Below are 24748 nucleotides of genomic sequence, written 5' to 3'. Positions count from 1 at the left end.
ATTCAAATGATGTGTCTTTATCCTTGTTCCTAAACCTCCGGTGGTGGGAGTGATGTACCTTGCTTGAGCAGTCAGCCCTAGGGCATAATTATCTATCTCATCATGGAGTTGGTGTTTTTAAAATCTCTTGCTTCAATTTAAGCCCATTAAGGCATGTCTTCTCCCCATGGATGTGGAGAGCAGCTTACAGCACTCCTTTCCTCCTTGCAGAAATCTTTTACATACTTGAGGCTTGTTATCATGTTTCCCTGAAGACCTTTGTTCTCCATGCTGAACAACTGCCTTTCGTTTTCTCTTTACTCATGGCTGTGTTATTTTCAAGTTGAATGACACATGGGTGGTTGATTCTGCCTCTTGAGGTCCCTTTCAGCCCTCTTTAAAATTGTTTGTGGTTCTGTGTTTTGTTGGGGTCCCTTGGGCTCACTCCACTTGGTCTGGGCTGTTTTTGAAGCACGTTGCCTTGAAACGAGCCCAGTATTGTAGCTGAGGCCCTTCTCGACTGAGAAGAGCAGCAGGGTTATTTCATGTGCCTTGTGTGTGACAGTCCTGTCTCTATGCCCCTGTATAATCATGGAGGTTTTGGTACGGTATTGCTTGCTCATGCCTGTGCTTTTGTGTGCTGTTTCCCAGCCAGCTGTGTATTCCCCATATGGAATTTCATCTACACTATATTTTCCTAATTTTCTAATTAAAATCTTATATGAAACTGGAGGTAAAGCCTTATGAAAGTAAAGGTATAGAACATCTGTTGCCTGTGTCTCACATTTTGCTCTGTCAAAGAGAAGGCAGGTTGCCTTCACATGGCAGGGCTGTTGCTTCCAGCCCTTCCTTGCAGATGGATTGTTTGATGATTTGTTTCACAATTTTTCCAGGAATTGGAGTTCTGTTGACTGGCCTGCAATTTCCTCGATTTTCCAACCTGTTGAATGTGGCTGCTATATTTGCCTTTATCCAGTATTTGGAAACCTCATTTGTCTTCCAGAAATTCCCAGAGATAGTTGCTGATGGACCTCAGCCCATTTAAAAACATCAGGCTTCAGTAATCTTCATTCTCCTCATATTCTACTATACTTACATTTCTACTCTGCTGTTTTAATTGCATTAACTTTGTGGTCTTAGTTATCCTTTTTCCTCAAGTCTGAACCAACAAAAGCATCAAACTTCTCAGCTTTAACTCTGCGAGTTGTTGGCTATTGTGAAACTGTGTCCCAGTTTATACCTCTTTGCTTCCTGAGACAGCTGTGAGCCAAACCCTGGGGATCCCCTGCCTTCTCTTACCCTAATTAGTAGTTTTACAACTCGTTGTGTGCTGACAGCATGTGTGTGTATGTGAGAGAGGTCATGAAGGTGAATCTCTTTTTCAGGTGACACTCTCTAGTCTGTTAAGCAACACTTTGGCTTTCTCATTATCTGATTTGGTTATTGCTTTTGTAGCTGTGGAGAACGTGGCTTCTTACGAAAGTTCAGTATTTATTGAATTCAATTTACTGTCTGATTTAAGTAGCCTCACAAGAGAAAATACTTTACAAATTGTGTATCTCAAAACAAGCAATTATATGTACATTGTAATATGTAATGTCATTACCAGAACCAGCCAGTTCTGGGTACTGTGTAGAGAATAAAGAAAACACATAAACCTAACAGAAAACAGATTTTGGTGGAAGGGGGGAGGGTTGACACGCACTAACAGCTTTGGAAGGACCTGTGGCATGTTGAGTGGCATAAACCAATCTATTAACCTTTTCTCCCTGCTCAGGAGGTGATGAACTCTTTGGTCTGCCTCTTCCCACTTATGAAGTTATCAAATGTCTGCTCTTTACCACCGCTGATCCCTGCTGAGAGCAATTTCTGTTGAACACTTGGCTCTTTCGCTCTGTTCCTCTTTCCTGGTGCTGTTCCTTTGTCCTCATCCACATCAGCCTGATGGAGTTTCCATTTCTCCTCTGTGTGCTGCAAGTTGTGGAGGAGCCTGTGGTTTACCCTTGTCCATACCCTCATGCTTACCTTCGCTTATCTTGCTGTGTGTTTACAAAACACCATCTTTCCTGAACTCCCTTTTTATTCTGCATGAAATCTCACTTGCCAGCCCTCTGAGTTTTACTGAACCCTCAGTCCTTAGAGCACTGTTTTTACTCTCCTATTTCCCCCTTTATTCCTAACAAATACACTCTTTTGGGTCTCCCTTGCCCACGGTGCTTTCCCCCTTCGTGATTTTCCTGGGTTTTCTCCATTGATGGGAGCTAAACCCTGAGGAGCGTCCTTCCTAGTTTTGTTCCTGTCTTCTTTCACAACTTTTTTTCTTGGTGCATTCCAGGAACTCGATGCAAGGCTGTGTCTGATGTCTTCCTTTCCCAGCAAATGTGTGGGCAGTTAAAGGTCCCTAATTACCAGAGAGTTCTGTGACTCAGATGCTCCCAATAAGCCTGTCCTTCTGATCTCCCTGATTTTGTAGCCTAAAGCAGACCCCCAGTGTGCCAGTGTCTGGGCTTCTTCCACTGTTATGTTACACAGAGGTTTTAATACCTGCACTTTATATTACTGAATTTCACCTCCTGCTTTTATGTCGGGCCCCAAGATCATCCAGACCTTCTTGTGTGCTGTTTCTCATCCTCTGCTGTGCTGATAACTTTCCTCTTTGTCAGCATTGTGTTTAGCCCCGACACCCAACTCGTGCAGCTTGCTTGCCTCTCACCATCAGGTGAGAAACTCCCTCTCTCCCCGTGCTAACGTGATGCCTACGAGCAGCAGTCAAATCTTGAGGATTTTACTCTTTCATAGGCTGAACAGATTTGGCTCCTTAAGCCTCACTTTGCTGAAGTCCCGCCATAGCTCCTCCTTTGTCCTGTGGCTGTGCAGGACAGACATTTTCCATCCTGGAGATATGAGCTCTATACTGTTTTCCTGTACGTGTATTATCTTGCGCTTGGCTGAATTAGAGCACGCTTGGTTGGATGGTGGCCATTTAACTGTACAAATTGGATCACAGGGTAAATGGGGGGCTGTTTTGTTATTTACTAACCTATGTTTGTGCTATCTGCAAGCTGCCTCTAGGGATCTTGTATTTATATTTATCTAAACGATTGGTAAAAACACTGCATCCTGTGGGATGGGAAGCAGGCGATGGATATGTTTTTGTCTCATCAGACACTTCTATCCATCTAGTTATGCCAAGTTATTTCTCTTAGCGCAAGTTCTTAAATCAAGCTGTAACATCGGTTAGACAGGGCTTGATTCTGTACAACATATGTTGGCTGGTAATTAGCTGAAACATGAATATAATGAATTACTGGTAGATTCTCATATTGGCTTTTAATTACTCTGTCTAGGTCTGCTGTCAGGCTGACTGGCTGTTGCTCCCTAGGTCAGCTAGTCCTGCTGAAGCGCAGGCATGGGGTTAGGGCTCTCCTACCCTTCTAGAATTACTTGGCATTCCAAGATTTATTAAAAATTAGCTTCAGTGGGTCAGAGATCTCCTTAGCACACTTGGAGGTGCAAATTATCCAGGGTGAGTGATTTAACAGTGTTTATCTAGAGCAGATGTTATCTAATACACCTCTTGGTGGTTAGGAAACTGTAAAGTGTATCATTATCTTATGATGAGTTCATAATCATATCTTTTCCCCAAACACAGAGTGCATATGTATTTTTGAGGTTACATTGGTAATCTTACTGTGTGCACAAAATAATGGATCTGTGTCTTTGTTCAAATTTCCTTTCTTTCATCTATATTTAAATTCCCACTACTAACTCGGCAAGGCGTGAATCCTTCCATCACGCTTTTTAAAAACTTATTAATTTTTTGTACTTTGTAGTTTTCTGTTGCTTGCTATTTCTTTAGCTTTACAATCATGGCTTATATTGTTTTCTGTTATTGCTGTCTATACCACTGCATAAGGATAGGTTTCCAGCCAAAATCCCCCCCCAGCACAGTAGTGGAATATGCTGATTTTGGTCATCTAAACCATCAAAAAAAAACCCAAAGAAAAAAGGTCTTTAGATGTTCCTTTGGATTCTTTCATCCAGTATTTTCTTCTCAATAATTTAATTAGATGATTTTTCTCAGCCTGGAGAAATTGAAGCACCTTATGTATGTATTTTTGGCTGTGATTACAGTCCCACTAGCTTGTTTCAAATGCAGGCTTTGGGAAGGCAGCTGCCGATATGAATGGATCAGGGAACTCCGTGTCTGGTGAGTTCTCTGCATTTTTAAAGTATTTCCTAGCAAATTGTGACATGGCAACAAGTTTTGCTGCAGTTGGAGGAGTATCACCAGCTTCAGCGCTCCAGCCACCATCCTGATGCATTTGTTCCCCATGAAAAATAACAGGAATGGCTATTTACATGCTGCTGGGAAGCTGTGAATCGAGGATGTGTGTCTGTGACGTGCAGGATACATCGCTGGCAGACCCACACTTTGTGACTGGGATAACTTCTGGAGAAAACGGAGGGGAGAGGTGTGGTTGGTAAGCCTGGCTTGGCGGGGAGTGATGGGGATAATCTCTGCAGCGGGACCCTGGCTCCTGCCTGCCCTGCACTGCTCGGTGGGGGCACTGCCTGCTGGTGGGAACACAGTTTGGTTCCAAGGCTTGTTCTCCGGTTGCTCACTCTAACCCCTTTTCCATCTGTCTGTTCATTTATTATTTACCGCTTTTGCTTGCTCTGTTCTTCTTTAGCTGTTTCCTGATGCTCCTGGCTCAGGAAGGGGCTGCCTTACGGTGACCGTGAGGGCAGCAGCAAATGCCACTGTGCTGCTCTGCCAGCCTTCCTTGTCACAGGGACAGGACTGTGTGGCATGCACAGCTAATTAAATCTTCGTAACATCTTTTTCCAAGCTGAGAAAAGGGTCAAAATCCTGGAAACAACAGGTTCTAGGAGTCCCCCATGCAGTACAGGCTCTGCTTTTACAGAGGCTTGTACTGGGGATGGATGCACTGGAGTGGGATGGTAATGTGAGAGCCTGTGGATATGCAAGCTTTGTGCAGCTAAAAGTAGTGTGGGGAAGACTGAGGTTACAAGGTGTTCAAAAGAAATTTTGGATCTCTCTTTACTTCATTAAGTTTTATATGGGGTTGCTGTGCCAAGAGCCACAATCATTGACTTTCTCAGAGAAATTAAAAACTCCATTAATTTAAATAGTCCTTCTTTTGTTTTTTTCTTTTTCCTGTTGAAAAGGTGGCAAAAGCAAAGGTTTTGTTGGAGAAACTGAAACCAGCTCAGATATAATTCTATTAACTAATTAGGGGAACCCTGGAAGTGGGGCTGAGGCTCACAAGCCTTTTTTCTTCTCTTTGCTGGGGCACTCCAAGAATTGGATCACCTGGGGAAAGCATGTTTAAGAAATACCAGATGGTCTCTGCGATGCTCCAGCTGTGGACAATCACTCCCAGCCAGGCAATCTGCCTTGTTGTCGAAGCCCTCTAAAACTGTGCTGCCCATTTGTCATGCTTCTCCAATTGCAGCGCTCTGGATAGCTTCTTTTTTCCTTGTCTGGCTCTTCCTTTCCAGTTTTTATCACCCACCCCCTCCATGAGCTAATGTAGTAACATCCCTTCATTGGTTATAAATCCATTGAAGAGCCATATATAAAATATTACTTTGTTAGGGAAGATTGGGAAACATCTGTTTTTTACCCGTAAGAGTCAGTCTCTACTTGTCTTGTATGACGATGTGACTATTTATATATTTGTAAAGTAAAAAGGAGGAGAGAAAGATGGGGATCCTAGAAACAATTTGAGTGGAGCCTCTAAATGGAGGAAACTGATTCAGCTCTGGGATTTGTTTGAATGCTAATGCTGCAGAGTAGGGGGGCACAGGACAAGGAATTGCTTAGATGTCTGACAAAGTAATCGTTGCTCATCTAGAAACTTTGTGATCTTGTACATTCCTAGGTGCTCCCTGGCACATGCCCAGGAAAGCTGCGGGTCTAAACTATTATGGATTATCTACTACGTAGAACAGGAAACTGGGAACAGCAATAGTCCTTAGGTCAGTAGGAGACTATAACCATAGGAGTGTACATGCATAGCAGCGAATGTGTGTATCTATTGAGGTTTGCATTTAGGGTGGATATGCCAGGGCATAACGCCTGAGCCTGCTGACATGAACTGCCTCTCACCCAACCCACTCAGCACTATTGCCTTGCAGAGCAGTCTGCTTTTGCTCACACATATGGCCCTTAACTGAAGTCTCTGTGCCCCTGGGGGATAAGGGTGTTGGTTTCTGTGAGTACACGTGGGACAAGAGCTAGCTCTAGGTACCTCAAGGTAGCTGTGGTGCAAGAGTGGGGTGCTGGGGGCTTATCATGCCTGCCATTGGGCATGACTTGAGAGCTTGGAGCCTCTGGGATTGGTGCGGGAAGGCTATCCCAAGGAGTCAGCCAAGCTTGGGACACTTTGTTCCATGCTGATGGTGTGAGCGTGGAGTGAGATGCTCTGTCAGTTGTGCTGAGGTTGCAAGAACATGACTGTGTGAGGATGCTTGGGAGCAAACACGAAGGATTTTGCTTGGGGTGAGCTGGGTGGGCAGGGAGGCTGCACCTCCAGAAGGCTGCCTATGGTGCTGGGTATCTTGCATGCCAGGTAGCCACACTGCCAGTCTCTGAGCCCCTCAGCAGGTGAATGTGGAAGAAGGAAAAGGAGGTTTCAGTGCTTGCATGCAGGTGGTGGCAGGGTTTGCCCTGTGGCCTGTGCCACAGCTGCTTTCTGTGCTCTGTGAGGCTGGCATACAGGAACAAAGTGCCAGAGCTGCTACTGATGGATGCTATTCCATGCAGCTCTCCTCCTTTCATGTCTGGGTTCAGCACTCTCAGCTTGCCTCTTTGCTGCACAAACATGAGATCCTGCTCTCCATTCTTCTCTCCTCAGGGTTATGGGTTGCTGTGTTGGTTTGGATCCAGCTCACCCACCTGAGGTGGGGAATTCCCTGGAGGGGACTTCTTTCTTCCCTCTGCCAGCCAGCCTTGCACATCTCACATAGCCTCCATGATGGACAGCTGCCTGCTCTTCTCAGCCTGGCCAAAACCAAGCTCCGTGTGTGTCTCCCCTGCTGAGCCCACTGATGCCTTTCTGCAGGGCTGTGGCGGACAGCTGTGTCATCCCTGCAGCCTCATGACATCCTCCCACTGCTCCTTCTCCCCTTCTCCCACACACTAGCTGCTGTTCCGCTGTCCCCTCCTGCCGTGCGGGAGCTCAGCCTGTTCTGATGGTTATCTGTCTGCCCTCACCATAGCATCATGGCCCTTTCGCTTGGCTTTTTCAGCTTTTCCTCTTTCAAGCTCCCTCTCATTCTCCTTCCCGTGGTGTTATAGCAGCAACTTTTGCTAATCAGACCTTGAGCCCTCTTCCCACTACACAGTTTGCTGGCCAGCTGGTGTGGAGCTATGCTCCAGCCCCTCATAGCACCAGTAAAAGCTTCTCAACCCCCCCATAACACCCACTTCCACCTGGTGCTGCTTCCCTGTAACACTAGTGACAAGCAAAAGGGTACTTTAAAATGGTAAGATATTAAATAGACATCACTGCTCTAACATCTGCTCTATCTTTGTCCTTTCTGTGCCCAAAGCCTTCAGTTGTCTTGCATGACATGTCAGGGTCTCCGTGTAAAATCTGCTGCTTGGCTTTGGCAAGCTCCTGCGGCAGCAAGCCCTGACTTCGAAAGTGGCACCAGATAGTTTTACAGGTGAACACACGTGTGTTGATACTGGGTAAAAATGTGGATTTTACAGGACTAAAGAGCATAGGCTGAATTTGAGGTGGAAGCAGACAATGAAAAAGGAGTTGGAGATGTGGCAAATAGCTGGGTGGGCATGAGCCACATGAGCAGAGCAGTAGCTGGGAGGACAGGTACAACCAAAGCTCTCTAAGGATCGATAGGCAGCCCTGATGTTGGAAATGGTATTGGTGAGGCAGTGCTGGGGACTGTGTCCAGTTGTCTTGTCTATATTAACAGAGAAAAGATGTTGTATAGTTGGAAAAGACTCAGAAAAGAGCAATAAATATGACCAGATCTAGGAGATCTGGAACTATAGACAAGGTTTGAGTAAGATCATCTACTTAGGGAAAATTAAAAAATAACTTAATCATAATATGCAAGTATCAACAAGGGGAAGAAAAAGTTCAGATCAAATAGCTTGAAATATTAGCAAAGAAAGGTACAAAGAGAAGCTATGATTTAAAGCCTAATGCAGGACAACCTCAGGCTAATAATGTGCAGATTTATAAGGCTGAGCATAAAAGTTGGAATGTTTCTACCTAGGTATGATGTGGATTAACAGCCTTTGTCAGACTAAAAGCCAGACTCCTGCTGAAACCGTTTCAGACAGAAGTTATGGATTTTGTGTGGTAATTACCAGGTTAGATCATCTAAGCCTTATCAAGTGGGAAGTAAAACTATGTAATATTAATGGTCCTTTCATCCTTACAATCTAAATAAATATGTAACATGAGCGTTGTGCCTTCTAGAGAATAGGTGATGGCAGGAATTAATTGCTCCCTGAAACCAAACAGAATTTGTTAGCCTTTGCTAGTAACTTGGCCAAATGGACCTATTACTCTGCTGGGAGCAAAGCTGAGCTTGGACTAACGGGCTCCAGTTCTGTCCTGGTTAAGAGAGGAGTTTGACCTAGCCCCTGTCCAGGCCAGAACCTGAATGGCCTTAGTGTGATGTGCATTGGTGCTAGAAGGAAGAACAAGTTTAGGTCAGGGTGGTTTTGGCCAGAGGTGGTTGAATTTGGGAAAGCTTAGCTGCTTATCCTTGCTATCAGCACCCCCAGGGAGAAGTTGATCCCTGACCAGGACAGCGGGAGCAGTCTTTGTTCCCTGCCACCAAATCCTTCCCTGAAACAAGATCCAGAGACCAACCAGCTGAAATGAAAGAGCTTCCCCAAGAGGGACCTATGTTTGATACAGTAGTCTTTATTTTCCTGCTTTATTTAAAAGCTTGCTCATTTCTCCCCAAAAAGAGATTTAGCAGATACTTCATTGAATAAATGGAGTAGAGCTACTTCTGAACTTTGGTGTCCAAAAGTTCATTTATGATCTTGCTGTATATAAATTCCCAGATCTAGGGTTTTGACACAGAAATAGTCTTCATTTGATAGAATGTTACAAATGCAAGTTTCAGAAATTATCCTCTTGAGCCATCTCCGTGGTGTTTGGCACCACGACAAGTCATTAGTCAATCCTGAGATAGTCATCAAGCAGAGAAACAGCTTATTTTATATACTGTTTCTTACAGAGTTAAATATTTCCACATATTCAGGCTCTGATTGGAGTCTTGGATCCTTTCCAAATGTTCAACCTGTAAAGATATTTGAGAACCCCAGGACTTTGGCTCTTTCCAAAAAATGATAGATTTCACTTGAATTTTCACAAATGGAAAACCACAACTCCCCATAGCTGCAAAGAAGCAGCTGTCATACCAGGTACGGAGTATGAGAAAACACTTTCTAAAAGCTTCAGGGACTTCCCATTATCTGGAAGTTTTTAGTGCTCTTAAAATCTGCGAAGAAAACAGTGGGGTTTTTTTTCCCGGCACAGCGTTGCCTCGGATAATCGGCCGCACCTGTTTGGAAGCGGCGCTTCACGTTGTTCCCTTACACAGACCCTTGCACGTGTTCCTGTTAATTTTTCCTAGAAACCTAATTGTCAACAGATCGGAACCCCTGCATTGCAGCTCTGTGCGATGTCCCAGATTGGTGTGTTCCTGCCATGGAAAATCTGAGCTCTGAGTGAGTGAATCAACCTTAGAGTCTTGAAATTGAGATCCCGGAGTGTGGGACACAAGCAAAAAGCAATTGAAGAAATCAGTGGCTCCAAAGCTCAAGTTCTGCTTTTGGTGGTTGTTTCTGCTCTTCTCAGGAAAAAAAAAAAAAAAAAAAAAAGAGGAAATCTTCCAATTCAGAGATTGGAACAGGTTTTGGTAATGGGGTTTCCCTCTGGGAAGGGTTAATTTTTGGTGCAATTTCAGTGCAGACATACATGATGAGAATTTGGGGAATGAGGAGTTAAGTCATGAGGATGTAAATCATTGTTCTGCATTTCAAATAATAGCGCTTGGATAATTCTGATGTTGGGGCTTCTGCTTTTATTGTCTGAGAGGTTGCCAAAACATATGTGTGTTGTTCTGAATTGGTAAATGATTCCTATTTATAGGACAGGTGTCTTCTGATGTCCCGAGTTCAGTCTGTTCTGTAATCCCAGATCCTGTTTCTGATCTATGTTTAATAATGTGTGACAGAAGAAGATAGGAACCTTGCAGACCAAATCAGGCTAGGAATGTTCTGAATTGAGCTCTGCCCAGCTCTATCCGCTTGTTACGCAGGGTATACTTTCGTAAGGGACTCGCCCTTCTAAAATTCATTTTTGGACTTCTTTCTTCTTTCTGAAACACACATTCTTTTGGCTGGTTTACATGTAGCCCGAAGGCTGCTGAATGTGCCAGCCTCCTTTGCACTGACTTAAGAGGAAAAATGTTTTCTTACGTGCATTATGGGTTTTTTTTACACAGCATTCCTAATTCAGGAGCTGCAATGAGGCAGAGCTACAGGGAGGGATGTGGTGGCAGGAGCAGAGTAGAGGTGCAGGTAACAACATTTGTGCAAGTATAGCCTTGTGCTTCCACCAACATCTAAATTAAACTGCGCTTTGCAGCTATCGGTTTGGGCTATGTGGTGTCATCAGGCAAAGGGTTGGATTAGTTGCAGTTATTTCTGACACTGTCAAAATGACTTTTTCCCATTATCCTGCAGTCTGGTGGTGAAAGTAAAGACAGACTCAGTTACCACGATGCTGATGCTTCTGATCTGGTCATTATGCTGCATTTTTGAAAATAATTATTTAAAAAAGAAGAGCTTCCTCATGGCCTGAAATGAATGTAAAGGAGCCGTTCGAGAAGAGGGAAGCAATAGTAAGACCAAGCTCCTTCTCTACAGAGTAATGCAGGCTTTGGAGCTGGGGGTTCAAAAGAGGCACGAGCTGTTGGGATGAAGAAGAGAAATGCAGGTTCAGAGGCCCGGGAAGCTCTTGAGACGCCTAATTCAAGGGAAGAGGTACAGCTGTAATGCCAGGGACTGGGATGGATGGAAGAAGTGGAGCTCCCTGTTCTGTCTGCTGCCCCATCACTCTCTGGTCTGGCCATTGCAGAGCTGGGGGCTGCCATGGTGTGTGTGGCCACGGTATTGGATAGCAGCAGCACTGAGGAGTCCCAGGCAAGCATGCTGCTGCGGGTGGGTCAGGAAAGCAGTTTGTGAGGAGCAGCTTGCCATCAGCCGAGCGCTGAAAATACCATTGTGCCAGAAAAGGAACTGGGTCTGGGGGGAGGTGGAGGGGGCCATGAGAACTGGATGGGAGGTTTGGCTCTTTTTCAAGCAGTTCCTAAAGCCAGATTAGTCCTCTTCGCCAGCTGGTGTGAGATGTTAGGTTTGTGTTATTTCTGGCTGCCCCTTGGGACTGGGACTAACTCCATGCCTCTTGTTTCTCTTTGTAAGGACAGGATAGTCCAGAAGCAGCACAAGCTTTGTGCTTTTATCCCAAAGAGATGCCAGAGCTGGTTTGCCTTCAGGTAGAAGGGGTAAGGAAAAGGACCCAGGCTGCCCTGCTTGTCATTCACCAATGATGCTGTGAGCTTCCTCTTCTGGCTGCACCTTCTGGACTAGTCTGTTCTTCACATGACCATCTGTCCAGGCTTCCCTGTACATGTCCTCTTGTCTGTCACTGTCCAGCCAAATGTGGGGGACTCAGACGTCTCCTGGCCTTGCACGCTGCCGTGCGTGCACAGAGACTGTGACTGAGCTGCCCCGTGTCTGGGAAGCCCAGATGTGTCCACAGATGCAGGAATCCTGACAGGCAGCCAAACGTCTGGAAATGTAGGATATGCCCACATGCATAGGAGCCTTGAGATGCTGCTTGTCTGGAAGTTACTGATAGTTTTATGTGCAGTGGATTGGACACCCTTGGGGAGTTTTGGATGGGCCAACTGTACATGTGTTATGCAATTGCTTTTAGTATACTTGAAGGAAATGCAAGATCTTGAAGAGGAGCTGGTCTGTGTGCCTGAGCCGAGTGTGTTCCTAGAGTTTAGGATTAGTTTTTTTGCACATGCAGACTGCTCTCCGTACAAGTGTGCATACCTTGGAAATCTCTGCCAGACTGTCCTAGTCCTTTACATTCACAGTATCACAGTATCACAGTATGTTAGAGATTGGAAGGGACCTCAAAAGATCATCTAGTCCAATCCCCCTGCCAGAGCAGGAACACCTAGATGAGGTTACACAGGAATGTGTCCAGGCGGGTTTTGAATGTCTCCAGAGAAGGAGACTCCACAACCCCCCTGGGCAGCCTGTTCCAGTGTTCTGTCACCCTCACTGAGAAGAAGTTTCTTCTCAAGTTTAAGTGGAACCTCTTGTGTTCCAGTTTATACCCATTACCCCCCTTCCTCGATGGGGATATTTTCCATCAGGAGCAATAGGAAGGCCCTCTATGTTGTGGTTTTGCTTTGAGGCAAGACCTTGTATTCGTCCTGTGCCTAAAATTCCTTTTTCTGCCTGAGCTTTGTACCTCCTTGTGGGGCTTCTCCATCCCCCTTCTGCCCAGGTCCCTACAGTGATCTGTACCTTCCCTTTCCTCTTTGAGGCAGAGAAGAGCAGAGGGTGCAGGACATGGTGACTAATGTATGTTTGACATGCTGCTCGCTTCCGTATGGGACAGGGAAGGATTGTAACTTGAGTGTAAGCTGCTGTGTTTGCACTGTGGCTTTTCAGGACCAGGATCCCAGATTTTTTGTGACAGGCTGGAGAGGAGAAAGGATTGATAGTTTTCTTTCCTAGATGCATGCAAAATGGAAGCAAATTCACCATATTTTCTCTGTGGTACTTCTTCACATCCCATTTACAGGGCCATGACATTGGGAACATGTCTCTGGGACATGACTCTGGAAGCTAGAACATGTTTTTCCATAGCTGTTGTCATGTGCGATGGGTAGTGGAGGTCTTCCACCTTTCCGATACCTGTTGGGTGACAATTCCCTGCGTGTGGCCAGTGCAGAAGCTGCCTTGTTCCGTGAGCCCCTGTTCTGAGGTGACTGAACTCCCAATACATTCCCTTGTTCTTCTGGAAAACAGATTTGTTCTGCCATTCACCCTTGTCCACACGCTCCCCCTAGTGAATTCCAGGGTTAAAAAATCATGTAGGCTTTCCTTAAGAGCTGCCTTGCTTAATGAGTCCACCTCTGAACTGGGACCCTGCTGCTTCACTGGCTGCCTTGACAATATCACATTTGTCTTTTCTTCTTTTATTTAGCTTTTCCTACATTTTTTGCACATTCTGTAGATTCTCCTGCATTCCAAGTGTCTTATATTTTCATGCCTCCTTTTATCTCTCTATTCATCTACCCCAGTATAGACAACAGAAATGCTAAGTCCACATAATCTGTAGAAAGCATGAACTGGGTTGTTAGACATTTTCCAAACATTACACTTCATGGAAATATTTTCCTGTAAGATGTAGAAATGAAACAGCTGTCTCCCACTCACTCCTGGGCTGTTCCTGTGCAGACTTTCCTGTTCTTTGAATTTACAGCACCATCCCTTGGACAAGTGACCAATGGCCAGCTTCAAGCAGCTGTATTTATGATGTGCCAAGCCGTGGTGAACACGATGGTGTTTATATGCTAGTCAGATCAATGTGGTGGGATTAATGTTCTGCAAGACCTGGTGCTAGGGTTTCCAGAGTCAGGAGTGTTTCATCAGCAGAACTGTCGCTAGGAAATCTGGCACAAATCACAGCTGTTGGTTCATTGCAGTGTGGGACAAGCAGGGATGCTCCTCACTTGTGCATCCTCCTTCCTCCTGCTTGCCCCTGTCCTTGTGGCTTTGTGCTTGGCCAAATGGTGAAATCCCTCCAGCTCCTGCCAGAATCTGAGTACCAGCATCAGTAACGAAAGGCGTAAGTGCCTTGTACAACCCAGCTTGCTGGAAAACAGTGGGCACCTGGCTTTTGTCCTTCTCTCCCTGCCTTGCTGGGTGGCATCACCTCTGAGCTGGCCTGAGCATGGGATGGCAGCCCAAAATCCTGCTGGGATACCTGCTGACATGGGCATAGTTCAGAACCCCCCTCCAATGTAATTGCTTATTCCGCTGGCATGTTATCTAACTTCAGCACACAGCTGAAGAGGTATTGATTGCTGGAGGGTAATTATTTCTTGATTCTTATGGGATTTTACAGGAAGCTTAATGCATCAGTGGAGTTGTCTGAACTGGAAAGGTAAATCACTAAAAACAAAAAAAGAAACCCACACAGCAAAAATACCTTGGTGAAACAAGCAATCCTTCCACTTTCACATGGAGAAGTGAACACCAGAAGTGTGAACATCAGTGTTAGTGTTAGCTAGCAGAGAGTGGGCTCCTGAGCAGATGATGGAAGAGGAGAGAAATAGTGAAATTTGTACGTTACCATCTCCAAACTGAGCAAATGGAAAAAGAGTAGGACACCAGAAATTATTTGAAGATTTGCTTCCCTTTAGTGTTTTTCTGGAACTGAGTGAGCAGATATTTGCAGGCTGTATTCCAAGCTGAGGGTTATTTCTTCAGAGCATGTTTTGGCAAAGGATTTTTGGCTACAGCCCATCCTCAACCTGAATGACTAGGTGATACCACGGGGAAGAAATCAGTTAACAGCAAATCATGGATCTAAATTTCAGTCAGTTGTTGACTGTGCATCCGCTAGTTCTTAAACTACTTTCCTCTATATTGTAATCCAGTGTTTTTGTTTTTGACCTTGATAGGATAAAGTAGAACTACTCTTACCCTTAGATACTGCCTCATGGGAAGTGCTAAGGTTCATCAGCAGGAAGGGTGATTTGCTCCCTGGGGGGGTTGAATCACTGCAGAGGTGCCTGGGCAATCTCTCATCATGTGCCACCCAAGTGTCCCATGGGGATCTTGTGGCTTGGGAGCTACTCTAGCACATGTGCTGATGAGTCACACATGCAGCTGGGGAATACCAGACACTTCAAATAGGAGCACATCTGGATATGCACAGATCACATCTGGAGCATGAGAGTTGCTGCATGCTTGCAGCATCCCTGTATTGTGTGTGCAATGAACTGCTTTCTATCCTTTCTATACAGGGGAACCTTTATCATGTTTACATAAAATAACATTTGGGAATCACCTTCCCTCTGCCTCCATGGCCAGACTTTGCAGGCCTGTCAGTGTGAGCAGCAGGGTTGTTGCACTGAAGAATGAGCTGTGTCAGGACTTGGTGCGAGTGCTTCAAGGTTGAGCAACTGCATTGCCTGTGCGTTGGCCAACACTTGGGTATCCAGTGGTTTCTCTGAGAAATGTTTCTCAGTGTGTTCTGCTGGGTAGTCTGGAGGCCCTTTTGTATCTTTGCCAAGTACTGGTCTTTTGCATCATTTTTCCAGGCATGATACAGCACTTGGCACAGCAGCCCTCCAGGCTTTGCCCTTGTAAAGACTTCAGAGCTATTCTCTGGCATGCAGCTGCCCTGGAAAGGGAATTTGAGGGTTGCCCACTCTGTTGCTGTGCATGTGGACAATGCAAGGGAGTTAATCAGGGTATGTACCAGGACCAAATTCTTCAAAATGTGCTATTCATATGTACTTTGAGCATTTCTCATCCCTCTTCTCTGCTTTGGAGTCTCTTGACTTCTAAGAGCGGAAAGAATGTGCGATACCTCCTTCTGAACTATGTCTGGCTATAGAGGATGATGACTATGGCTTCTTGTACACCTGGTCACTTATCTGGAGCCATTTTGGGGATTTATGTTGTTGCTTGTGCACAAATAGACAGTATTTGTAAGTGCACTGTGTTCCTTGACATCCCCGGTCTTGCAAGAGGGCAACTCTAGATATTTCAGCACTTGCTGCTGGCAGTTGTGGTGTTGCCAAGCCCCTGCTACCCTGGTACAGGTTGGGGACCAGTCTTCCACAGCCATGGTGGGCAGAAGAAGGGAGAGGTTTGGCTGAGCACCTCATGGTATTTGGGGATGAGAATCTTGCTAAGCTGGGCCTTAAGTCCTAGATGCCTGAAACAAGACAGGTGGCACTTTCATTTGGACATTATTTGCAAAGTGATCACGTCTGTAAATAGACAAGATTGGTTTTGAATAAAGAGAGGAAAAGAAAATAATTTTCTAAGCTTACAGATAGAGATAAGAAAAACCCAGGAGAGGCAGCAGAGCTCTGGAAAGTCTCTGGAAGCAAGTGTCCTATGCATTCAGCACAGCTCAGATTTGCAAGTATTGGAGCTGGTTTGACTGGGGATCAAAGAAATCCTTGCAAGGAGATGACACAAAAGACATATTCTGTGCTGGAATTCAAATACCTTACTGGGCTTAAACAAAACCACTCTCAACTGATATTTAAGAAGATTTTTCAGAACTTCCCTGTTCTTACACTAACTTTGTAAAAGAAAATGTAAAAAAAAAAAAAAAAAAAAAAAAAGATGCAAGTATATTACTGGTTTAAAACAAATATTTCACTATTCTTGTTTCAGAGCATTTAAGAACACTACTTTCAGTTGATTGCTTCCTATATAACAAAAAATGCTCTTCCCTCTGTATCTGTTTCATGATGGGAAAATTTGTAAGTCACCTTATCTCTGTAGGTATCAGAAACATCACATATGGCACTGCCTTAATGTCTTTTTTCAGTGCAATTTCCTGGATTGCCTGCAATGTCTTTGTTGAAGCAAAGCATATTCAACCACTGGAGAGACTTATAAGAGACCTAAATAAATCTTTTCTCCTGAGCTTTGCAAAATAGGTTAAACCAACACACAGTACTCATGGATGTTATAAGCTCAGACTTTCACATAAAATGTGAGGCTACTGAATTAAGACATAAGTGCTGTTCGCTGTTTCAACAGCTTATTGTAATTATCTCTTTATTTTCTCTGCAATTTTTGCCAGGCAGAGATTATCAGAAAATTGAAAAGGAGTTTAATATTTCAATATCTGTGTTACTGTTTGTGCAAGTTTCTTCAACAGCCGAATAATGTGAAGGGAGAGCTGATCTTTAAAACACCTAACACAAGACACATTAACTTGTTGGGAACTTGGGCACAAGAGTTGTTCTTCGATACACACAGTCATCCCCTGTTTTCACTGCTCTTGGTGAACATTTGCTTGTTCCCAAATTTGCTTGTTACCAAAGTCTGGTATACCAGATGAATTTAATGCCTTTTGAAAATGCTGGCTTCACCAAACACTTCAATACATGAAGATGCTCTTGCTTTTAAGTCTTGATACTAATGCTTTACCTCAAACTTTTCCCATCCTCTGCCATGCTCATTTAGGAATGTTCACAAGTTAACCTTGTGCCATACTGATGATACTGCCTGTATGACTTGATGTTGCTGCTGCAAGACAACCAAGAAATGTTGGACAAAACATTCAAGGAGATATATATTTAAATATATATTTCCATCAGAACAAAAATAGGAGTGCATTGTAGATCTCTTAAAATCGAATGTTACTGCTCAGGTCAGCTGAGTAAAATAACTCAGTACCTCCAGCTTAAGCCTAGTTGGGAACTAGAATTGCTACAGAAGTTACTTTACATGTTGGGATATTCAGCCCATATATGTAATCTTTAGGGGACTCATGTCTCATGAAGAGTCAGCCAGACCTCTGTGATTCTCCAGATCAAACCCCCAACTCTTCTGAACCTTAGCACCATGGGCTGGAGCTCCAGATCTGCCCTCAGAAGTGGCCTGTGATATACAGTCTGTTGAGAAGCAAAAGCCACTTCCTGTGAGTGGGAATCAAACAGAAGGGCTTTTTATTTTGACTGCAGCTCTCCCACTGCAAAAAAGTGGTGTTAGCTGGTCATGAGCCTGAAAACAGTCCTGAAGAAGTCCAGGAGCAGGTATCTGCACAGACCTGCCAAGGTCGTCTTCCTAGCTAGCTCTAAGGCCTTAGACAAACCAGGCAGTGCCTCTGGACGAGTAGCTCTGGTCTCGGAAAGGGGCCTCCAGGGCTGGTGCAAGACAAATGAGTCCCTCCTTTTCCTCCTCTCCCCCCAGAACTGCATGTATCCTTGTGATTTATGCGACTCCGGATTTCAGCTCATGTTTACTCTGCGGAGAGCCTGATGGCTTCTCTGTTTGCCTTGGTGCTCGCCTTAGCACATTGTTCTTGCTGCTGACAGTCATGCTGGCAGTGGTTTTATTTGGAAAGTAGCAGGGGGGTGTCGGTGAGGAAGACAGTGGTGAGGAAGAGGTGTCATGCTGTGCAGAGCCAGTGCAGCCAGCTGGGCTTCCTGACCTTGGATAGGCAATTCCCACCTGTGCTGTGTTGCTCGATGGGAAGCACAGAGACAGAGAAGTGTGTTAATGGGTCAGGAGCCAAAGATGTTGGAGATGTTAGGAGTGTTTCTGCAAGGGGCTAGAGAAGGGTAAAAATCTACCACCCCCATCAAGTTGCTGCCACCTGTGAGAGGAAACTGATAACTTGGGTTGAAGCAAAGTGAAAGCTGAGGAAGTTGAAAGCAGTTCTTTGGATGATGTGGGACACAATCACTGCTCCGTGAAAGCTTAATTGCCTGTAGATAAAGTGTGTGGTTCTGCAAATGGGGAAGGAGGAAGCACAGGGGGTTTCCAGAAGCTCATTCCCATCTGTTTATTTTTTTCTGGGTCTTCAAGGAAGGATGGAGCAGGAAAAGGAGCTGGATCTTGTGTAAGCCTGTGTGAATCGGCGACTTCCACCAACGCTGGGAGGAATTCTCCATCTCCCAGCAGATGGAAGAGATTTCTGTGTGAGGGGGGATTGCGCGGGCTCTGCTGCCGAAGACACATCTTGAAGTAATATGTGACTCTTGATGACACGTCCTCAACACTTAGTAAATTTGACCTCTTCTTTCATGTGCCATTACACTGCTTCACATGGCTGCGCAGGCAGCTAGCACGTTGAATCCAAATGATACGTTTTCAGGCAAAGCAACATGTGCTCTTCCAAATTAAATGGTGATGCTACCAACGGCTGGCTCCACTTCCCATCACCTGGGAGGTGGGAGGTCAGTTGACAGGAGATCTCATTCCCTGTCATCCAGGAGAATTGCCATCCCTCACACAAAGGCTAGTTTGGTTTGGTTTAGAGCCCTTGTGCGTGCTGAGCAGCACAGGTGCTGTAGCCCTCCTAGAAGCACTTGGTCTTAAGTACAATGTACTCGTCCTCAATGGTGTTAAACAGCTTTTATAAACACTGCCTGAAAGTGCTCTGATTATATGTGACCTTCCCCCTCTGCATACTGTCATCTCATTAATCTGTTAGGTGAATAATTCTGTTTTGGGAACAGAGCAAATATAGAAATTGCACAATGAAGTACATTTAATATATTCAAACAACTTTTTCTTAATATAACCCCAATCATTTACCATTCATTTTTTCATGTTGTGCTGAGTATTTGTATGCCAGCCTTGGAAACGGGCTGGTAATTTGGTCCTCCTTAATTTTGGCACCTGTAGTTATTTTAAACTACAGGCTGTTTTCTGTGGCTTTACTGCTCTGTAATTCAATACCCTTTTAGGACCTTAATGCTGCCATTAGTAGCAAATTGGTCTCTATTCTGAATAAAACTCTTTATTACATTTGTTTTTTTAATTTTTATTAGAGAATGGTTGCCCAACAACCACAGGGAATGAATTTCCTAGGAGGTGCAGGGGCAGCGCCTGAAATCCCTTTCCCGTAATTGCTGGTTTTAGCAGGAAAGCTTACTCTAAGAATCTTCAGAGTGCAAATGGTTCGTTCTAGGCTTTAGGTATCCAGGTTGACAGTTGTGATAGCATCTTCTTATGAGCCCCTTTCTGCACCTCCGAGTAATGAGCTTCATTACCTAATCTGTGCACAGCTGAGAGCTCAAAGTCCTGTGTATACTTTCTCCACTGACATATTTTTCATTTTTTCTTTTCAAGTTGGTTTTCTTTTTTTTTTTTTTTTTTTTTTTTCTTTCCTATAAAGTTACTGAAATTTGAAATCCTTCATCCATTTTGTTGGCTCTTTATTAGTATAGCTTATCTGGTTTTGCCTTTCTCTGTGTTTGTGTTAGCAGGTGGAGGATGAGGGCTAGAAATGGAGTTGCAAAGGGAGAAGGGGATGGTGTCTGAGCTCTTTGTCTCAGCAGCACTCATGCTCACCAGTGGTGGTTTTCACCCATGGAGGGGATTGCTTCCATGACTTTGTGGAGCACCAGCCACTCCAGCTGTCCTGTTGCTGGGGTAGGGAATACAGGAGTGACTGACCAGGACTGATGCCGATGCATGTACCTGGGATTGCGGGGTGCTGGAGGAGGGAGCTTGCTCTTTCTGCTGTGTTTTAGAAGGAACTGCCTAGTTCTCCTGCATACGTGCTGGCTGGTCTTGGCACCCCCATTTCCTGAGCCAGCTCTGCAATAGAGCTAGGAGAAGATGCTCAGACATTCAGTCTCTATCTCCTTGGAGAAACGCACTAGTGCAGGAGGTTGGTAGGAATGCCTTATGCCACCAATGCTCAAGGGTGCTTCCCAGCACGGCTCTGTACCAACAATGGTCTCCCTAAGCTCCTCTGTCTCAGGATGATAGAATGAGCTGGGAGCAAGAAAATCCAGGGAAGTTCCACTCTCCCTGGATCTGTGAACCACTTGCTCATAGTTTTGCAGATCTCTAACACACACACACACACACACACACACACACACACACACACACTTAAGTCTTGTTCACGGCAGACATCTGACCATGGGAACGAGCGTGCAATACCTGCCTATGCCAGAGTGCTGCTGAGTACCTCTAGCACAGGAAAGAGCTCAGACCTGCTGAGTTCCAGCATCTTTGGCTGTTTAGAGGGGAGGAAAAAAAGACCTAAACACCATGTGCAGTGAAGTGCCTGCTATGTAATTACTGCTCCAGCCTTTTGCTGCTAGCAGTTGTTCTCTTTGCTGAAGAGACCGAGGTCGATGTTGCTCTTTTAAGGACCTGCGTTAAGGTTCTGCTGCAAATGTTCGAGAGTAATCCAGTGCATTTGTGTTATTTCATTTCTGTTTCTTTTTTTTTCTGTAATGAAAGGTAATCCTAGACAACGTATCCAAAATCTCCTCTGTTAAGCTGTAGAAATCAGTTATACAAAAGTTAGAAAATACCCAGGCCCATGCGACCTTAATTCAGTTCCCTTGCATATATGCATTACAAGAGTATGTGATCATGTAATTAAAAACTATTGGCTTGGCAGGACCTTGGCTTACTCCTTGCACAGAATAAGATAGAGGACTGCAAGAACAGAGAGAATGTTTACTTGTAGTTAAGGCACGGGTGAGGGATGTGGGAGAACTGGATCCTAACCCTGGCGCTGTCACAGGATTCCTGTGTGATGCTGGGCAGAGCTGATCCTCCTGCAGCCACGGAGGGTGTTGAACTCCATTATCAGCAGCTTGTCTGCTCTAGCTTTTTGAATATTCAACTTTCCAGCCTAAAACCAATGCGTTAGCACTGGTTATTTGTATAAGATACAAATCTGAATAAACATATGCACAGACAATTGTAGGGAAAGGATGAAAACCTCTTATCAGGGGTTTTATCCCAGATTATTTCCTTCTGTAGCCACTCCAGGGCCCATGAAAGAGGCTGGCTGTTTTCATGTTAGAGCTCTGAAGCTTTAAGGGCTCTCTGTGTCCAATTAAACAGTAGCATATCTCTCGAATATTAACACATTAAAAGCAATATACTTCCAGCAAAGAAATCTGATCCTAATTGGCCCCGGAATATTTTATTTTCCAAACTGAGCTGTGAGCTGTTAAGCTTCCTTTTTTAAGACTAAGCAAACATTACATTCTTGGGGAAAGTCAGCCCAATGAATGGGGAAAAATAGACTCTCAGACTGTAGCTGTCAATCTTCCATTTTCCCAGTGTTTTACCAAGAAACAAGAACAGCAACTGATTGACTTCTATCCCCTTCTCTCCTTTATTTTTTTTCCCCTTAACATAGTGGCTCAAATTAAAACAAAGATAAAATTCCAGGGGAAGCTGGCATTAATCAGGGTTTGGATAAAATTAAATTAAGCACTTTTTATTGAACTCAGCAGTATTAGTTATTAAAACCAGAAGGACTTTCCCAACTAGTGTAAAAAAGCAAACAATGACTCATACTGTGGCATAGATTTTATTGGGAAATTAAAACGCTCATTTTCTCTTATTTTTTCCATTTTTCTTTTTCTTTTTCTTCACTAACTTCAGACAAACACATGTAAACAACTGTTGATGAGTCTGTGCTCATAGCCCAAAGCCACGCTATTGTTACTGGCACTGGGGCTGGCTCTGCCATTGGTGGCACTTGATGCTGGCAGAGTGAAATTGCTTATACAGAAACAGTGCTTCCACAGGTCTCCTGTGCCTTTGGTTACCAGTCACAATTTGACATCAATGTAAGGACAAGTCCTGTGTGGTGCTGAGCTGGCACTGGTTAGAGCTCAAGACTCTGGGAAAGCAAGACTTAGCGAGGGGTTTTCAAAGGCAGAACAAAGATGCCTGTCCTAACTTTCCAGTGTCTTTCCCATCCACAGTCAGCCATGCTCTCACACTCTTCTCTTGCATGACACTTATTCTTCTAGAGCCTGTTCAGCTCATCCCTGCTGGGCCCATGATCAGGAGTATTAATACCCTATTTATGCCATGCAGTGCCAAGTCCTGTTATTAAACCTTGAGAGAGGGATGAACCTTGGCTTTTCCCATCCAAAGGGTGGTGATTTCCCTGGGACCACCTGCTGTGCTCCAAGGAAGGACAGAGAGATGTGGCTGAGCTGATGCTGTGGTACAGCAGTGGTCCAGGAGAAGCTGTGCTGGTGTGTGGTTCTGGAGAATAGGGACCATGCTGGAGCTTGGCTGGCACTGCCAAGGGTGCAGAAAACAAGGCCCTTACAAAAGCACCCATGAATGTGGAGCTTGTGTGTAGCTGTGGTACAAAAATGGTTTAGGGAAAGATTTTGGAGAGTATGCAGATAATCCAGTCTCTGCACTGAAACAACCATCTTCAACAGTCCGATGAGTTGTGTCCTGGCAGAAGGGAGCACAACGAGCATAATCCTTCTTTAAGAACAGAAGACCTGGGTAATTATAAACTGATCATTTTGACTTTGATAAAGAGGAAGATACTAGAGCAAATTATGAACCAATTTAAAATTACTTCTAGGCTAATAAGACGACAAGAAACATTGGTCTAACCTAGATCAGTCAAGAACAAATTTGTTTTCTCTTTTGACATCCACTGATCTAGGAAGGTAATAGTAGCAGTGATATATTTTTGACTTTGAGACAGTATTTGTCTCAAAAGCAAACCAAGGACACTTGGTTTGGGTGAAATTATTCCAAAATAGTGAAAAAATATATTCCAACAGTAATTACGGCTAGTTCTCAGTCCGACTGGGAAGAGAAATCGTGTAGGAAGCCTTAAGGGCCAAGTCCAGTGTTATTCAATAGTTTAATTAACTTATTTAATTCCTTCCATTCAGATTTAATTTAGAGGGGTTTCAAACAAGCACATTTCCGTTGTTGATTCCCTGTGGCATGTAAGCGTTTGTTAATGAAGACAGCTGAGAAGAAGGGAGATCAGTGGGTGAGGGCTTGCAGCCTTCCCCACCATCACAGTGAGCGTGATGTGAGATGCTGCAGTTACTGACCTGTACCAGTATGGCTTTAGCCCCTCTTCCTCCCCCGGCACAGGTATAACCTATGGAAAAGGCTTGGAGATGAAGAAAACAGCATAAACTGAGAGCTCTTGACCAGCCAGCTCGAATTGCTTTACAGATATTATAAAAGCTTTGAATTCGAGGCAGCTGGAATGATGCATTGGAAAATCTGGCTGCAGTTTGGTTGAAAAAAATATCTGTTTCCCTTAGGTGTTGGGCAGGTTTACATTACCAGTGCAGTGGCACTATGTGTGTTGTTACAACACATCTGGTGCAGAGCACTTCTGGGAGAGTGAGGGTCAGCTACGAGTTTGGCTTTTGTGGGCAATGAAGGATTCTTTCCTTCTTGTTTTGGGCTATTCATGGCCACTTCAAATAGAAACTGCTGTTAGCTAAGCAAGGACTAAACAGAGGAGGCTTGCTATGTCTTGCTGTAGAGGAGTGTGCCTGGAGAAAAGCCATCTTTGTGTATCTGCCTGCTCTGAGGTGGTGTGTACTTGTGTGTCCTAAGCGTGTACATGAAGGAGGAAAATGTTGAAGAATCCCCACAGCATAGGAACGTGGGGCACCTTGCGTCTGGATTTCGTTTGAGGGAATTAAGAGCTGATCCTTAGCAGGAATATGAATCAGATCTGATTGTGTCTGTGTTGACTAAAAGAGGTTGTGTGGTGTGTATGAGCTGGAGCTCAATCTAATGTGGAAAAGTTTGATCCAGAGCTCTGTTTAATTTAGTACTTGACTATTCTACCTATTTTAGTTCTGACTCAAGGCTCAGCATTCTTTCTCATTGGCGGTTGTTTGTATTAGCAAAGGACCTGTGTGGAACCAGAGGAGAAGAACCTTCATGCACTTAAACCTCAGCAAGTCCATAATATTTTCTCTCTGTTGCTAGAGGGACTGGAAGAGCTTTCCCTTCACCCTGCTGCCATGATGGGGGGGAATTAATATCCTGAGACATCCCATCAAATCCCCAAACGCATTCATAGCACTGGGTTAGTGATCCATAGTTTCGCAAGGTTTAAAACTCCTAATATACTTCAGACATTTTACGTGCTTCAGTAAGTCTATTGTGCTATGT

At 44.5% G+C, this 24748-nt stretch overlaps 1 protein-coding gene across 1 annotated transcript in view; it reads left to right on the top strand.

The window, feature by feature from the left end:
• The window catches only part of HPSE2 (heparanase 2 (inactive)), a gene marked incomplete at its 5' end in the record, with an annotated part of 109547 nt that overhangs the window by 18535 nt on the left and 66264 nt on the right, over positions 1-24748 (top strand). The window lies entirely within an intron of this gene.

The sequence above is a fragment of the Psittacula echo genome, assembly GCF_963264785.1.
Source record: "Psittacula echo genome assembly, chromosome: 6".
NCBI classification, from domain to species: domain Eukaryota; kingdom Metazoa; phylum Chordata; class Aves; order Psittaciformes; family Psittacidae; genus Psittacula; species Psittacula echo.
This window is presented reverse-complemented; position numbering and strand designations above follow the sequence as displayed.